Source organism: Schistocerca gregaria, chromosome 10 (genome assembly GCF_023897955.1).
Source record: "Schistocerca gregaria isolate iqSchGreg1 chromosome 10, iqSchGreg1.2, whole genome shotgun sequence".
NCBI classification, from domain to species: Eukaryota; Metazoa; Arthropoda; class Insecta; order Orthoptera; family Acrididae; genus Schistocerca; species Schistocerca gregaria.
This window is the reverse complement of record NC_064929.1, coordinates 150,899,019-150,912,494: the sequence shown is the minus strand read 5'-3', so window position 1 is coordinate 150,912,494 and position 13,476 is coordinate 150,899,019. Positions and strand designations below refer to the sequence as shown.

Here is a 13,476-nt window from a genome sequence, read left to right as displayed (position 1 = left end):
GTCTGCCACGCACGTCTCGTGAAAATGTCGAGCGTATCAGAGATGCGTTCGCACGGCGCCCACAAGACGGGCAGGTCAGGAACTTTTTCTCACACAGCGGTGTGGTTTGCCCAGGAACACCGCCTGCGTATGAAGCCTTAAGATGCAGTCACTGCAGCAACTGCGCCCCAGCGGACATAAGGTACTAATTTTGCGTCTCAGTTCGTCAGAATATGTCACTCTATTTCCCGAACGGCCCATCTTTTCGGACGAATCGACGTTTCATCTGCCGGTTAAAGTAAACAGCCATAGTATATGAATTGGAGGCCACAAAATCCTATGGTCGTCGTCGAACAAGAGAGTGACTCACCGAAGCTGAATGTGTTTTGTGCCGATTCTGTTCACAAAGTTTATGAACCTTTCTTTTTTTGCGGAGGAAACTGTGACAGCAATGTCACGCCTTGACATCCTGCAAAACTGGTTATTTTCTCAATTTTACGAAGACAGCAGGATTTTTTTTTCTTTTTTTACATGACGGCACAACTACAGAGGTATCTCTTTAATCAGTGTTGTGGGTAAAATCTTCTCAGGTATTGTTGAACGGAAAGTGCGAGTATTAGTTGAGGACGAATTGGATGAAAATCAGTGTGGGTTTAGGCCTCTTAGAGGTTGGCAGGACCAGATCTTTAGCTTACGGCAAATAATGCAGAAGTGTTATGAGTGGAAAAGGGAATTGTATCGATGCTTTATAGATCTAGAAAAGGCATATGACCGGGTTCCTAGGAGGAAGTTATTGTCTGTTCTACGAGATTGTGGAATAGGAGGCAAACTTTTGCAAGCAATTTAAGGTCTTTTTATGGATAGTCAGGCAGCAGTTAGAGTTGACGGTAAATTGAGTTCATGGTTCAGAGTAGTTTCAGGGGTAAGACAAGGCTGCAACCTGTCTCCACTGTTGTTCATATTATTTATGGATCATATGTTGAAAACAATAGACTGGCTGGGTGAGATCAAAATATGTGAACACAAAATAAGCAGTCTTGCATATGCGGATGACTTAGTTGTGATAGCAGATTCAATTGAAAGTTTGCAAAGTAATATTTCAGAGCTAGATCAGAAACGTAAGGACTATGGTATGAAGATTAGCATCTCCAAAACGAAAGTAATGTCAGTGGGAAAGAAATATAAACGGATTGAGTGCCAAATAGGAGGAACAAAGTTAGAACAGGTGGACGGTTTCAAGTACTTAGGATGCATATTCTCACAGGATGGCAACATAGTGAAAGAACTGGAAGCGTGGTGTAGCAAAGCTAATGCAGTGAGCGCTCAGCTACGATCTACTCTCTTCTGCAAGAAGGAAGTCAGTACCAAGACTGAGTTATCTGTGCACCGTTCAATCTTTCTACCAACTTTGTTGTATGGGAGCGAAAGCTGGGTGGATTCAGGTTACCTTATCAACAAGGTTGAGGTTACGGATATGAAAGTAGCTAGGATGATTGCAGGTACTAGTAGATGGGAACAATGGCAGGAGGATGTCCACAATGAGGAAATCAAAGAAAACTGGGAATGAACTCTATAGACGTAGCAGTCAGGATGAACAGGCTTAGATGGTGGGGTCATGTTACACGCATGGGAGAAGCAAGGTTACCCAAGAGACTCATAGGTTCAGCAGTAGAGGGTAGGAGGAGTCGGGGCAGACCAAGGAGAAGATACCTGGATTCAGTTAAGAATGATTTTGAAGTAACAGGTTTAACATCAGAAGTGGCGCCAATGTTAGCACTAAATAGGGGATCATGGAGGAATTTTATAAGGGGGCTATGCTCCAGACTGAACGCTGAAAGGCATAATCAGTCTTAAATGATGGTGGTGGTGATGATGATGATGATGATGATGATGATGATGACGACGACGGCACCCCGCCTCACCTTCACCGCGAGATGTGGCGTTATCTTACCACCACCATTCCACAATGTCAGATTGGAAGAGGCAGAGAACAAGATCTTGTTCATTGTTTTTGGCCTGCCAGGTCACCAGACCTCACACTTTGCGATTCTGTTCTGTGGGGGGCACATTAAAAAAAAAGTCTTTGTCCAATATGTGGCGGCTATCTTTAAGAACTGAGAAATCGAATTGTTGAAGCTGTCGATCCAGTAAACCAGATATCCTCGCCAGTATTTGGTGAAGTTGTGCATTCTTCGTGGTTTGCTGCCAAAGTGTGCAATGAGAGAGAATCTTTTACGAAAGTAAACAAGATCTGTTCTCCATAGAACCTACAGGGTGTTACAAAAAGGTACGGCCAAACTTTCAGGAAACATTCCTCACAAACAAATAAAGAAAAGATGTTATGTGGACATGTGTCCGGAAACCCTTAATTCCCATGTTAGACCTCATTTTAGTTTCGTCCACCTACGCTCAATGGAGTACGTTATCATGATTTCATACGGGATACTCTACCTGTACTGCTAGAACATGTGCCTTTACAAGTACGACACTACATGTGGTTCATGCAAGATGGAGCTCCTGCACATTTCAGTCGAAGTGTTCGTACGCTTCTCAACAACAGATTCGGTGACCGATGGATTGGTAGAGGTGGACCAATTTCATGGCCTCCACGCTCTCCTGACCTCAACCCTCTTGACTTTCATTTATGGGGGCATTTGAAAGCTCGTGTCTAAGCAACCCGGGTACCAGATGCAGAGACTCTTCGTGCTCGTATTGTGGACGGCTGTGATACAATACGCCATTCTCCAGGGCTGCATCAGCGCATCAGGGATCCCATGCGACGGAGGATGGATGCATGTATCCTCGCTAACGGAGGACATTTTGAGCATTTCCTGTAACAAAGTGTTTGAAGTCACGCTGGTAAGTTCTGTTGCTGTGTGTTTCGATTCCATGATTAATGTGATTTGAAGAGAAGTAATAAAAAGAGCTCTAACATGGAAAGTAAGCGTTTCCGCACACATGTCCACGTAACATATTTTCTTTCTTTGTGTGTGAGGAATGATTCCTGAAAGTTTGGCTGTACCTTTTTGTAACACCCTGTATAAAACAACCATGTAATCATAAGAAGGCGGCGTTTGTAACGTTTGCAAGGCGCTGAGAAAATTATTGATTCCCTCTTCATACGATAAATATCACCACAGCACGTGCAAATAAACAACGTAAAACAATAAAACTGTCTAATAAAACAATAAAACTGTCTAATTTTGTATTCGAAGTTCTGGTGTACTCCTTACAATCTTTCCCTGGTATTTTGAGTCGCAAATTTTCTTTTGCCATTCATTTTCAAGCCTTGTATGAAAATATTGATAATTACTATCTATTGAGGATTGTTTTGGTTTGTTTGCAGTGCAAGTAAGGTAAAAATTGAAAATAAAATCTGCTCATGAGGCTCTCATGGCTAGAGCCAGCGGATTTGAAACAGAGCCTACTGCTTTTCGGGTCGGTTCTGAATGCGAGGAGCAAATAGCGCAGTTTGCAGTCACTTAATATGGGCGCTCCTTTCTCCGGAATAGTCATTAGCGATTACGCGCAATCATTTATTTTCTCCGGCATTTACCTTCACGTTAGTGTGTGACGTTTACATCTCAGCGCCAAGGAAATTCTCTTAGCTTATTACAGTTGCGAAATCTCCGCAGTGTGGCTCTTGGGCAGAAGGGCGCTTTCTACACGTGTGCTCAGGAGACACACCGTAATTATTGAGTGCCTTGGCAGCCGAATGCGATGCTGTTGGTGGTGATGTCATACAAGAGAACGCCGCTTATCTTCGCATGTATCCTCAAACGCGCCAGAGGCAGACTGCTACACTGCTTCACAGCTCCTAAGGGACACAGACGTTGTTGGACAGCGCTAATCACAGGCGACAAGAAACACAGTACGTACGTAACATAGGTGGAGTGGTATACTTACAACGATCTGACCACATTGGAAAGCACGATAACAGACATAAATAATCCTCCAGTTGAAACTTCCGGGCTGAGAGGCCGTGGTCGATGTATAAAATTTCCGCCTAGCGTTTCGTCTCCATCTACGGGAGACATCTTCTGAGGTCGTCCGTCTACTGCCACTGAGGCTCCAGGTACTCTCTCATTTATAGAGCGCATAGAGGGCACCACCGTTAGTCACGTGATGCCGACGGTATGCCTCGCTTCGGAAGGCGTCATCGTTCTCGATTAAGAGTAATCGATTGCCATTCTGCTGGCGCAACGTCGACATCCATATTTTGTCTAACTTCAAAACTTCCTCTTTTCTATTAAAATTGTCATGGTGTTTGTGAATCTCTATTGCTTCTCTATACATGCGCACATGGTAATGGGTTGTTAGTGATAGAACGCTTGTCTCAAATCTAATTTTGTGGTTCCCAACTCGAAAAACGTGCTCAACTATGTCCGATTTTTCGATATGTCCTAAGCGACAGGTCCTTTTATATTCGGCTAAGCGTGTGTTTACACTTCTTTTCGTTATTCCAATATACAGGGTGTTACAAAAAGGTACGGCCAAACTTTAAGGAAACAGTCCTCACACGCAAAGAAAGGCAATATGTTATGTGGATATATGTCCGGAAATGCTTACTTTCCATGTTAGAACTCTTTTTATTACTTCTCTTCAAATCACATTAACCATGGAATGGAAACGCACAGCAGCAGAACGTACCAGCGTGACTTCAAACACTTTGTTACATGAAATGTTCAAAATGTCCTCCGTTAGCGAGGATACATGCATCCACCCTCCGTCGCATGGAATCGCTGATGCAGTCCTGGAGAATGGCGTATTGTATCACAACCGTCCACAATATGAGCACGAAGAGTCTCTACATCTGGTACCGGGGTTGCGTAGACACGAGCTTTCAAATGCCCCCATAAATGAAAGCCAAGAGGGTTGAGGTCAGGAGAGCGTGGAGGTTATGGAATTGGTCCGCCTCTACCAATCCATCGGTTACCGAATCTATTGTTGAGAAGCGTACGAACACTTCGACTGAAATGTGCAGGAGCTCCGTCGTGCATGAACCACATGTTGTGTCGTACTTGTAAAGGCACATGTTCTAGCAGCACAGGTAGAGTATCCCGTATGAAATCACGGCGGTGAATCGAGGAAGTACAGTACATACTGACGAAACTAAAATGAGCTCTAACATGGAAATTAAACCGTACCATTTTGTAACACCCTGTATGCTTGTTCACAACTGCATGGAATTTTGTATAACCCAGGTGTTGCTAGGGGGCGTCGGGCGTCTTTTGCAGTTCTTAAATATTCCTTAATCTAGAATGAGATTTTCACTCTGTAGCGGAATGTGCGCTGATATGAAACTTCCTGGCAGATTAAAAGTGTGTGCCGGACCGAGACTCGAAGTCGGGACCTTTGCCTTTCGCGGGCAAGTGCTCTCGGTGCGGCACACAGTTTTAATCTGCCAGGAAGTTTCATTCCTTAATCGTCTTTTCCAGTAGGTGACGTTGTTGCTCTGGACGTCTGGCTTCTTTTCTTCTTTGATCGAGGGCTCGATCAATTTCCTTGCTGGTATATCCGTTTCTCATCAAGGCTGTGACCGTAAGTGATTTAGTTCATCTTGTAAGTAAGCCGGCTCGCAGATTTTGTCGGCTCTTTCCACCAAGGTTTTCACGACACCTTATGCGCGCATGTATAGAGAAGCAATATTCACAAACACCATAACAATTTTAATAGAAAAGAGGAAGTAGACAAAATATGGATGTAGACGTTCGCCAGCAGAATGGCAATCGATTATTCTTAACCGAGAATGATGACGCCTTCCAAAGATAGGCACACCGTCGGCATCACGTGACGAATGGTGGTGCCCTCTATGCGCTCTATAAATGAGAGAGTACCTGGAGCCGGGCGACCTCTGACGATGTCTCCCGCAGATGGAGACGAAACGCCAGGTGGAAATTTTATACATCGACCACGGCCTCTCAGCCCGTTTCAACTTAAGACATCACCGGCCGTGAAAGCCTACATTGTATGATCAGACATAAATAACGTTCATATTGGACGCAGGTCAGTAAGGAATACGCCTTCCTCGGGCGCTAATGCACTTTCTGCTCTGTTACTCATGCTGGCTACCAAATTGTAGAGGGGGAAGTCGTGGTTATTCTCCCACTTCTCTCTCAAGGCGGTTTTCAGTTCTTGCACTGTTCGCGGAAGGTGCGTTTGTTGAGAAACACTTCTGCCAAGAGCATCCCTTCCATACTCCATACGGTTTAGGTACGGAAATTTTGCATCCCATTCCATACACTCAGTATTTTCCACTACGCGCCCGACACCTCAGCGGTCCTATGTAGGCGGGCACTGTCGTCCATAAAAAGAAAGTCGAACATACTGCACCCCTCAACAGACGGGCACGACCCAGAATAGTCTTCCAGCAATACTGCTACGCTGTAACGGTACCTAGCGCAAAGATGTGCAGCGGCGTTAGGCTATTGTGCATAATGACAGGAGATACCCACGACGGCCATGAGCATTCTGTGGCGTGTAACGTGTTCCTCTCTCTCGCTCCACGCCAACTGGTGGCCAGAACTACGTGTCACAGTGAAGAGGGATTCATTGGAGAACTTCACCCTGAACTACTGTTGCCGATCCCCTGCCAACACGATTCCTATACCAACGAACTCTTTATCGATGACAACGTGGTTGAAGTGGAATACATTTGAGACACCCGCTAAATCCGCTGGGCAGAACAAGTGATTATGATTGGGGAAAGGGCTAAATAAAGTTGGGGGCAGTTTCACCTTAAAATTGTAATTTATTTTAATTTAGTAACACATTTACTACCAAATCGGCACACAGCCGAACTTTTACAACTAAGTGTTTCAGACTCCAAATCTTTCACGGCTGAAGGCCTCTTGACAAGAAATTTTTAAAATCAACAAGGTAATTTTTCAAGTGACTGAAAACACGCAGTTAATATTACAAATAAAATAATTAAAATATACACTCCTGGAAATGGAAAAAAGAACACATTGACACCGGTGTGTCAGACCCACCATACTTGCTCCGGACACTGCGAGAGGGCTGTACAACCAATGATCATACGCACGGCACAGCGGACACACCAGGAACCGCGGTGTTGGCCGTCGAATGGCGGTAGCTGCGCAGCATTTGTGCACCGCCGCCGTCAGTGTCAGCCAGTTAGCCGTGGCATACGGAGCTCCATCGCAGTCTTTAACACTGGTAGCATGCCACGACAGCGTGGACGTGAACCGTATGTGCAGTTGACGGACTTTGAGCGAAGGCGTATAGTGGGCATGCGGGAGGCCGGGTGGACGTACCGCCGAATTGCTCAACACGTGGGGCGTGAGGTCTCCACAGTACATCGATGTTGTCGCCAGTGGTCGGCGGAAGGTGCACGTGCCCGTCGACCTGGGACCGGACCGCAGCGACGCACGGATGCACGCCAAGACCGTAGGATCCTACGCAGTGCCGTAGGGGACCGCACCGCCACTTCCCAGCAAATTAGGGACACTGTTGCTCCTGGGGTATTGGCGAGGACCATTCGCAACCGTCTCCATGAAGCTGGGCTACGGTCCCTCACACCGTTAGGCCGTCTTCCGCTCACGCCCCAACATCGTGCAGCCCGCCTCCAGTGGTGTCGCGACAGGCGTGAATGGAGGGACGAATGGAGACGTGTCGTCTACAGCGATGAGAGTCGCTTCTGCCTTGGTGCCAATGATGGTCGTATGCGTGTTTGGCGCCGTGCAGGTGAGCGCCACAATCAGGACTGCATACGACCGAGGCACACAGGGCCAACACCGGCATCATGGTGTGGGGAGCGATCTCCTACACTGGCCGTACACCTCTGGTGATCGTCGAGGGGACACTGAATAGTGCACGGTACATCCAAACCGTCATCGAACCCATCGTTCTACCATTCCTAGACCGGCAAGGGAACTTGCTGTTCCAACAGGACAATGCACGTCCGCATGTATCCCGTGCCACGCAACGTGCTCTAGAAGGTGTAAGTCAACTACCCTGGCCAGCAAGATCTCCGGATCTGTCCCCCATTGAGCATGTTTGGGACTGGATGAAGCGTCGTCTCACGCGGTCTGCACGTCCAGCACGAACGCTGGTCCAGCTGAGGCGCCAGGTGGAAATGGCATGGCAAGCCGTTCCACAGGACTACATCCAGCATCTTTACGATCGTCTCCATGGGAGAATAGCAGCCTGCATTGTTGCGAAAGGTGGATATACACTGTACTAGTGCCGAGATTGTGCATGCTCTGTTGTCTGTGTGTATGTGCCTGTGGTTCTGTCAGTGTGATCATGTGGTGTATCTGACCCCAGGAATGTGTCAATAAAGTTTCCCCTTCCTGGGACAATGAATTCACGGTGTTCTTATTTCAATTTCCAGGAGTGTATATATATCACAGCTAGGCTGAAAGCCTGAAGGCAAGGGTGGGTATACAACATAAACAATATGCAATACAAATGGCTGAAGGCCCACAATAAGATTTTAGAATAAATTACCATAACCTTTCAAAGGCAGAAGGGCGCAAGTTTAAGCTTGAAAGGTAATTTTAAGAATAAGGTTCTAAGGCTGATGGCCGACAATTAATTTTCCAAAATTTTAAAAAATATAACCATAAACATTAAGTTTTAAGTAGCTGAAACCGATCTAAAAGAAAAGACAACACAACGGCAATAACCTTTCAGCAAATATCCACTTGCCGGAATTTAAATTTACTTACCTGAAACACAGTAAAACCAACAATTTTTATCATTCGCTATGATAGATTATAAACAGACTATTATGCACCGGTGAGAAAGACAGTAAAGACAACAGCACTCAGAAGCTTCTAGAGGAACGGTCTGCCCTCGTTCACTTAGGTGAGACAGGTGGTGAGCTCAGCTACACTTGATCCGTTGGAACCCAACCAGGGGACCGCCACGGACCGACCGACAAAAGACTTGCTTGTCACCAATCGGTACATGAGAACTCAAAATGTTACGGGAGTGATTATCCACAATCAAATATGTATATGTATTAAGCTGTCAAAACTAAACACCGTGTTGGGCAGTGACAAAATGTGAGGAAAGGACACTGCCTGAAATTAAGTTAGTGGCCAGGGCAGGTAACCGGAACACTAACGGCCACAAGGCAGAAAATCCCCCTGGTGCACTCGAAATGTAGTCAACTAATATAGTTAACTCCATCGCATGGCGGCTAAATTTCAGCAATAGAAACACTCTGTGTTGCTCACAGGAAAACCTCCCCAACAACGGTCCACCGAAACGAACCACACGACATTAATGCACGTGGCTTGGGAACTTAAAATTCCACTCAACTTCGACGTCCTGGATCGGTGAGTCACGGAGCTCGTAGCGATCAGACAGCTCCATACACGCTCCGACACTGCGCAGGGACCGCCAGCGGACACAGCCGACTGCACCGCGCGGAGATAACTTCCCTGGTCCGCGCCAACCGACCGTCTCGCTCAGAATGCCGACAACATCTAAAGTAGTCGTCAGTGGAAATAACGCCAACTACACATACAACCTGACAAACACTTGCAGGAAGATCCGAACGATACCGAACAGTCGCTAAACACGCACGAAGACAAATCGGGAGTCGATGCGCGAGCGCGAGCGCGCGCTCACACACACACACACACACACACACACACACACACACACACACACAGCCGACTCAAGAACGATCGGCGAGCCAAAACGCGTCGTCCGGCTCAAGGGATGCGTGGCGGCAATGGTGGGGCGAGCCATGCCGACGCAGACCTCACTGCTGCTCCACCCTGACTGCACTAGGGCCGCACTGCAACTCCCCGACTGGCGGGTCCGGACTACGCTTCAGACGTTTTCCAACTGACTGGCAGACCTTGACTCGCTTACGACAGACAACGACCGGGAAGTAATAGCACCTGAGCAAAGTTACTATGAGGGGGGGGGGGGGGGGGGGGGGAGGGATATATCGATACGTCCTGCTAGCGCCGCTCACGGTCAAGCAAAGCAGCAACTCAATGACAGTAGCAATTTAAATTAACGTAGTGAGGTGGAAGTGCGTTAAAAACAGGGTGTAAAATACATGATGGCGGCAACACGAGCCACGCACGACTCAATCGGAGAACTTCACACTGAACCACTTTTGCTGGTCCCTAACCAACATGTTTACCAACGAACTCCTTCCCGACGATTGCCTTGGTATACAGGGTGTTTCAAAAATGACCGGTATATTTGAAACGGCAATACAAACTAAACGAGCAGCGATAGAAATACATAGTTTGTTGCAATATGCTTGGGACAACAGTACATTTTCAGGCAGACAAACTTTCGAAATTACAGTAGTTACAATTGTCAACAACAGATGGCGCTGCGGTCTGGGAAACTCTATAGTACGATATTTTCCACATATCCACCGTGCGTAGCAATAATATGGCGTAGTCTCTGAATGAAATTACCCGAAACCTTTGACAACGTGTCTGGCGGAATGGCTTCACATGCAGATGAGATGTACTGCTTCAGCTGTTCAATTGTTTCTGGATTCTGGCAGTACACCTGGTCTTTCACGTGTCCCCACAGAAAGAAGTCACAGGGGTTCATGTCTGGCGAATAGGGAGGCCAATCCACGCCGCCTCCTCTATGTTTCGGATCGCCCAAAGCAATCACACGATCATCGAAATATTCATTCAGGAAATTAAAGACGTCGGCCGTGCGATGTGGCCGGGCACTATCTTGCATAAACCACGAGGTGTTCGCAGTGTCGTCTAAGGCAGTTTGTACCGCCACAAATTCACGAAGAATGTCCAGATAGCGTGATGCAGTAATCGTTTCGGATCTGAAAAATGGGCCAATGATTCCATTGGAAGAAATGGCGGCCCAGACCAGTACTTTTTGAGGATGCAGGGACGATGGCACTGCAACATTGGGCTTTTCGGTTCCCCATATGAGCCAGTTCTGTTTATTGACGAAGCCGTCCAGGTAAAAATAAGCTTCGTCAGTAAACCAAATGCTGCCCATATGCATATCGCCGTCATCAGTCCTGTGCACTATATCGTTTGCGAATGTCTCTCGTGCAGCAATGGTAGCGGCGCTGAGGAGTCGCCGCGTTTGAATTTTGTATGGATAGAGGTGTAAACTCTGGCGCATGAGACGATACGTGGACGTTGGCGTCATTTGGACCGCAGCTGCAACACGGCGAACGGAAACCCGAGGCCGCTGTTGGATCACCTGCTGCACTAGCTGCGCGTTGCCCTCTGTGGTTGCCGTACGCTGTCGCCCTACCATTCCGGCACGTTCATCCGTCACGTTCCCAGTCCGTTGAAATTTTTCAAACAGATCGTTTATTGTATCGCTTTTCGGTCCTTTGGTTACATTAAACCTCCGTTGAAAACTTCGTCTTCTTGCAACAACACTGTGTTCTAGGCGGTGGAATTCCAACACCAGAAAAATCCTCTGTTCTAAGGAATAAACCATGTTGTCCACAGCGCACTTGCACGTTGTGAACAGCACACGCTTACAGCAGAAAGACGACGTACAGAATGGCGCACCCACAGACTGCGTTGTCTTCTATATCTTTCACATCACTTGCAGCGCCATCTGTTGTTGAAAATTGTAACTACTGTAATTTCGAAAGTTTGTCCGCCTGAAAATGTACTGTTGTCCCAAGCATATTGCAACAAATGGTGTGTTTCTATCGGTGCTCGTTTAGTTTGTATTGCCGTTTCAAATATAGCGGTCATTTTTAAAACACTCTGTACGATAGTTTAAGTAGTGTGTATGTCTAGGTACCGATGACGTCAGCAGTTTGATCTCTTAGGAATTCACACACATTTGAACATTTTTGTACCGATAGCGGTTGCAGGGCCTAGGAACGAGATATATGTTGATATTCGCCGGTAGAATTATGCGTCGATTCTGTTGAGGTGGCGTGATCCGTCTGCGACCACCGACACGCTTCTACTTTCAGCGGCCTTTTTTTAAATCGCGAGATCACATTTTACACTTTTGGACACTGCGATCACTGTGGCTGCAGCGGCGACACTTTGGCCGGCTTAGAGCTGTCCAGGTGCTCGCCCACACTCGCAAGCACTCAGATGATGTCTTTCAGACATGTTGCCGTACCATACGGAATGTCGTATTAAATTGTCTCACAACAACCGTCGTCAGACAACGTACGACATGAACTGTCGAAAGGATACAGAGCGTTGCAGCACCGGCTTCGCTGCAGTTAACACGCACCCCCTCTACATTTCCTTTCACTATCATTGATCCGGTCTTCCATAGCAGTTGTCGGTCGTTCTTCAGCAACTGGCAGTTTTTGCTTAGCAAGTATCAGTTGTTCCTTATCAATTTTCAAGCAGAGTTATAACACACTCTCTCCTTCTGAGAGGAATGATCAGATTACACAAGTAACTGGCAAGGCGAACTTCAGATTGCCGTTGATTGGCAGAATCCAGCGACGCAGTCCTTCGACAAAGGAAATGTCTTACAAAACGTTAATTCGTGCCGTCCGCGGTGGTCTCGCGGTTCTAGGCGCGCAGTCCGGAACCGTGCGACTGCTACGGTCGCGGGTTCGAATCCTGCCTCGGGCATGGATGTGTGTGATGTCCTTAGGCTATTTAGGTTTAAGTAGTTCTAAGTTCTAGGGAACTACTGACATCAGATGTTACGTCCCATAGTGCTCAGAGCCATGTTAATTCGTACAGTCTTGGAGTATTGTTCGTCTGTGTGCGACCCTTACCAGTTGGATCTGATTCAAGAGATTGAGAAGGTCCAAAGAAGAGTGGCAAGATTCGTGACTGGTACATTTAGCCATCGCGAGAGCGTTACAAATCTCACACAAAGTTTGAAGTGGGACACACTTGCAGATAGACGACGCGGTAAACAGAAGGGGCTGCTCACTAAATTCCGAAATCCGAACTTCGCCGAGGATGTAGAGTATATATTATTACCACCAACTCTCAAATCGCGCAATGATCACCATTCAAAAATAAGGGAAATCAGAGCTCGCACTGAGGCGTTCAGACAGTCGTTTTTCCCCTCGCACGTTCCGCGCCTGGAACAGAGGGAGGGAAGCATGACTTTGGAGCGAATTGTGCCCTCCGCCACACACCTCTTAGTGGCAAGCGCAGTATACAGGGTGGTCCATTGATAGTGGCCGGGCCAAATATCTCACGAAATAAGCGTCAAACGAAAAAACTACAAAGAACGAAACTTGCCTAGCTTGAAGGGGGAAACCAGATGGCGCTATGGTTGCGCCGCTAGATGGCGTTGCCATAGGTCAAACGGTTATCAACTGTGTTTTTTTTTTTTTAAATAGGAACCTCCATTTTTTATTACATATTCGTGTAGTACGTAAATAAATATGAATGTTTTAGTTGGACCACTTTTTTCGCTTTGTGATAGATGGCGCTGTAATAGTCACAAACGTATAAGTACGTGGTATCATGTAACATTCCGCCAGTACGGACGGTATTTGCTTTTTGATACATTACGCTTTTTAAAATGGACCGTTTACCAATTTCGGAAAAGGTCGAT

General features: G+C 46.7%; 1 protein-coding gene across 2 annotated transcripts in view; it reads left to right on the top strand.

Moving 5' to 3' along the window:
• The window catches only part of LOC126293600 (myc box-dependent-interacting protein 1), a 420,229-nt gene that overhangs the window by 60,556 nt on the left and 346,197 nt on the right, over positions 1-13,476 (top strand). The gene's annotated exons all lie outside the window — the stretch shown is intronic.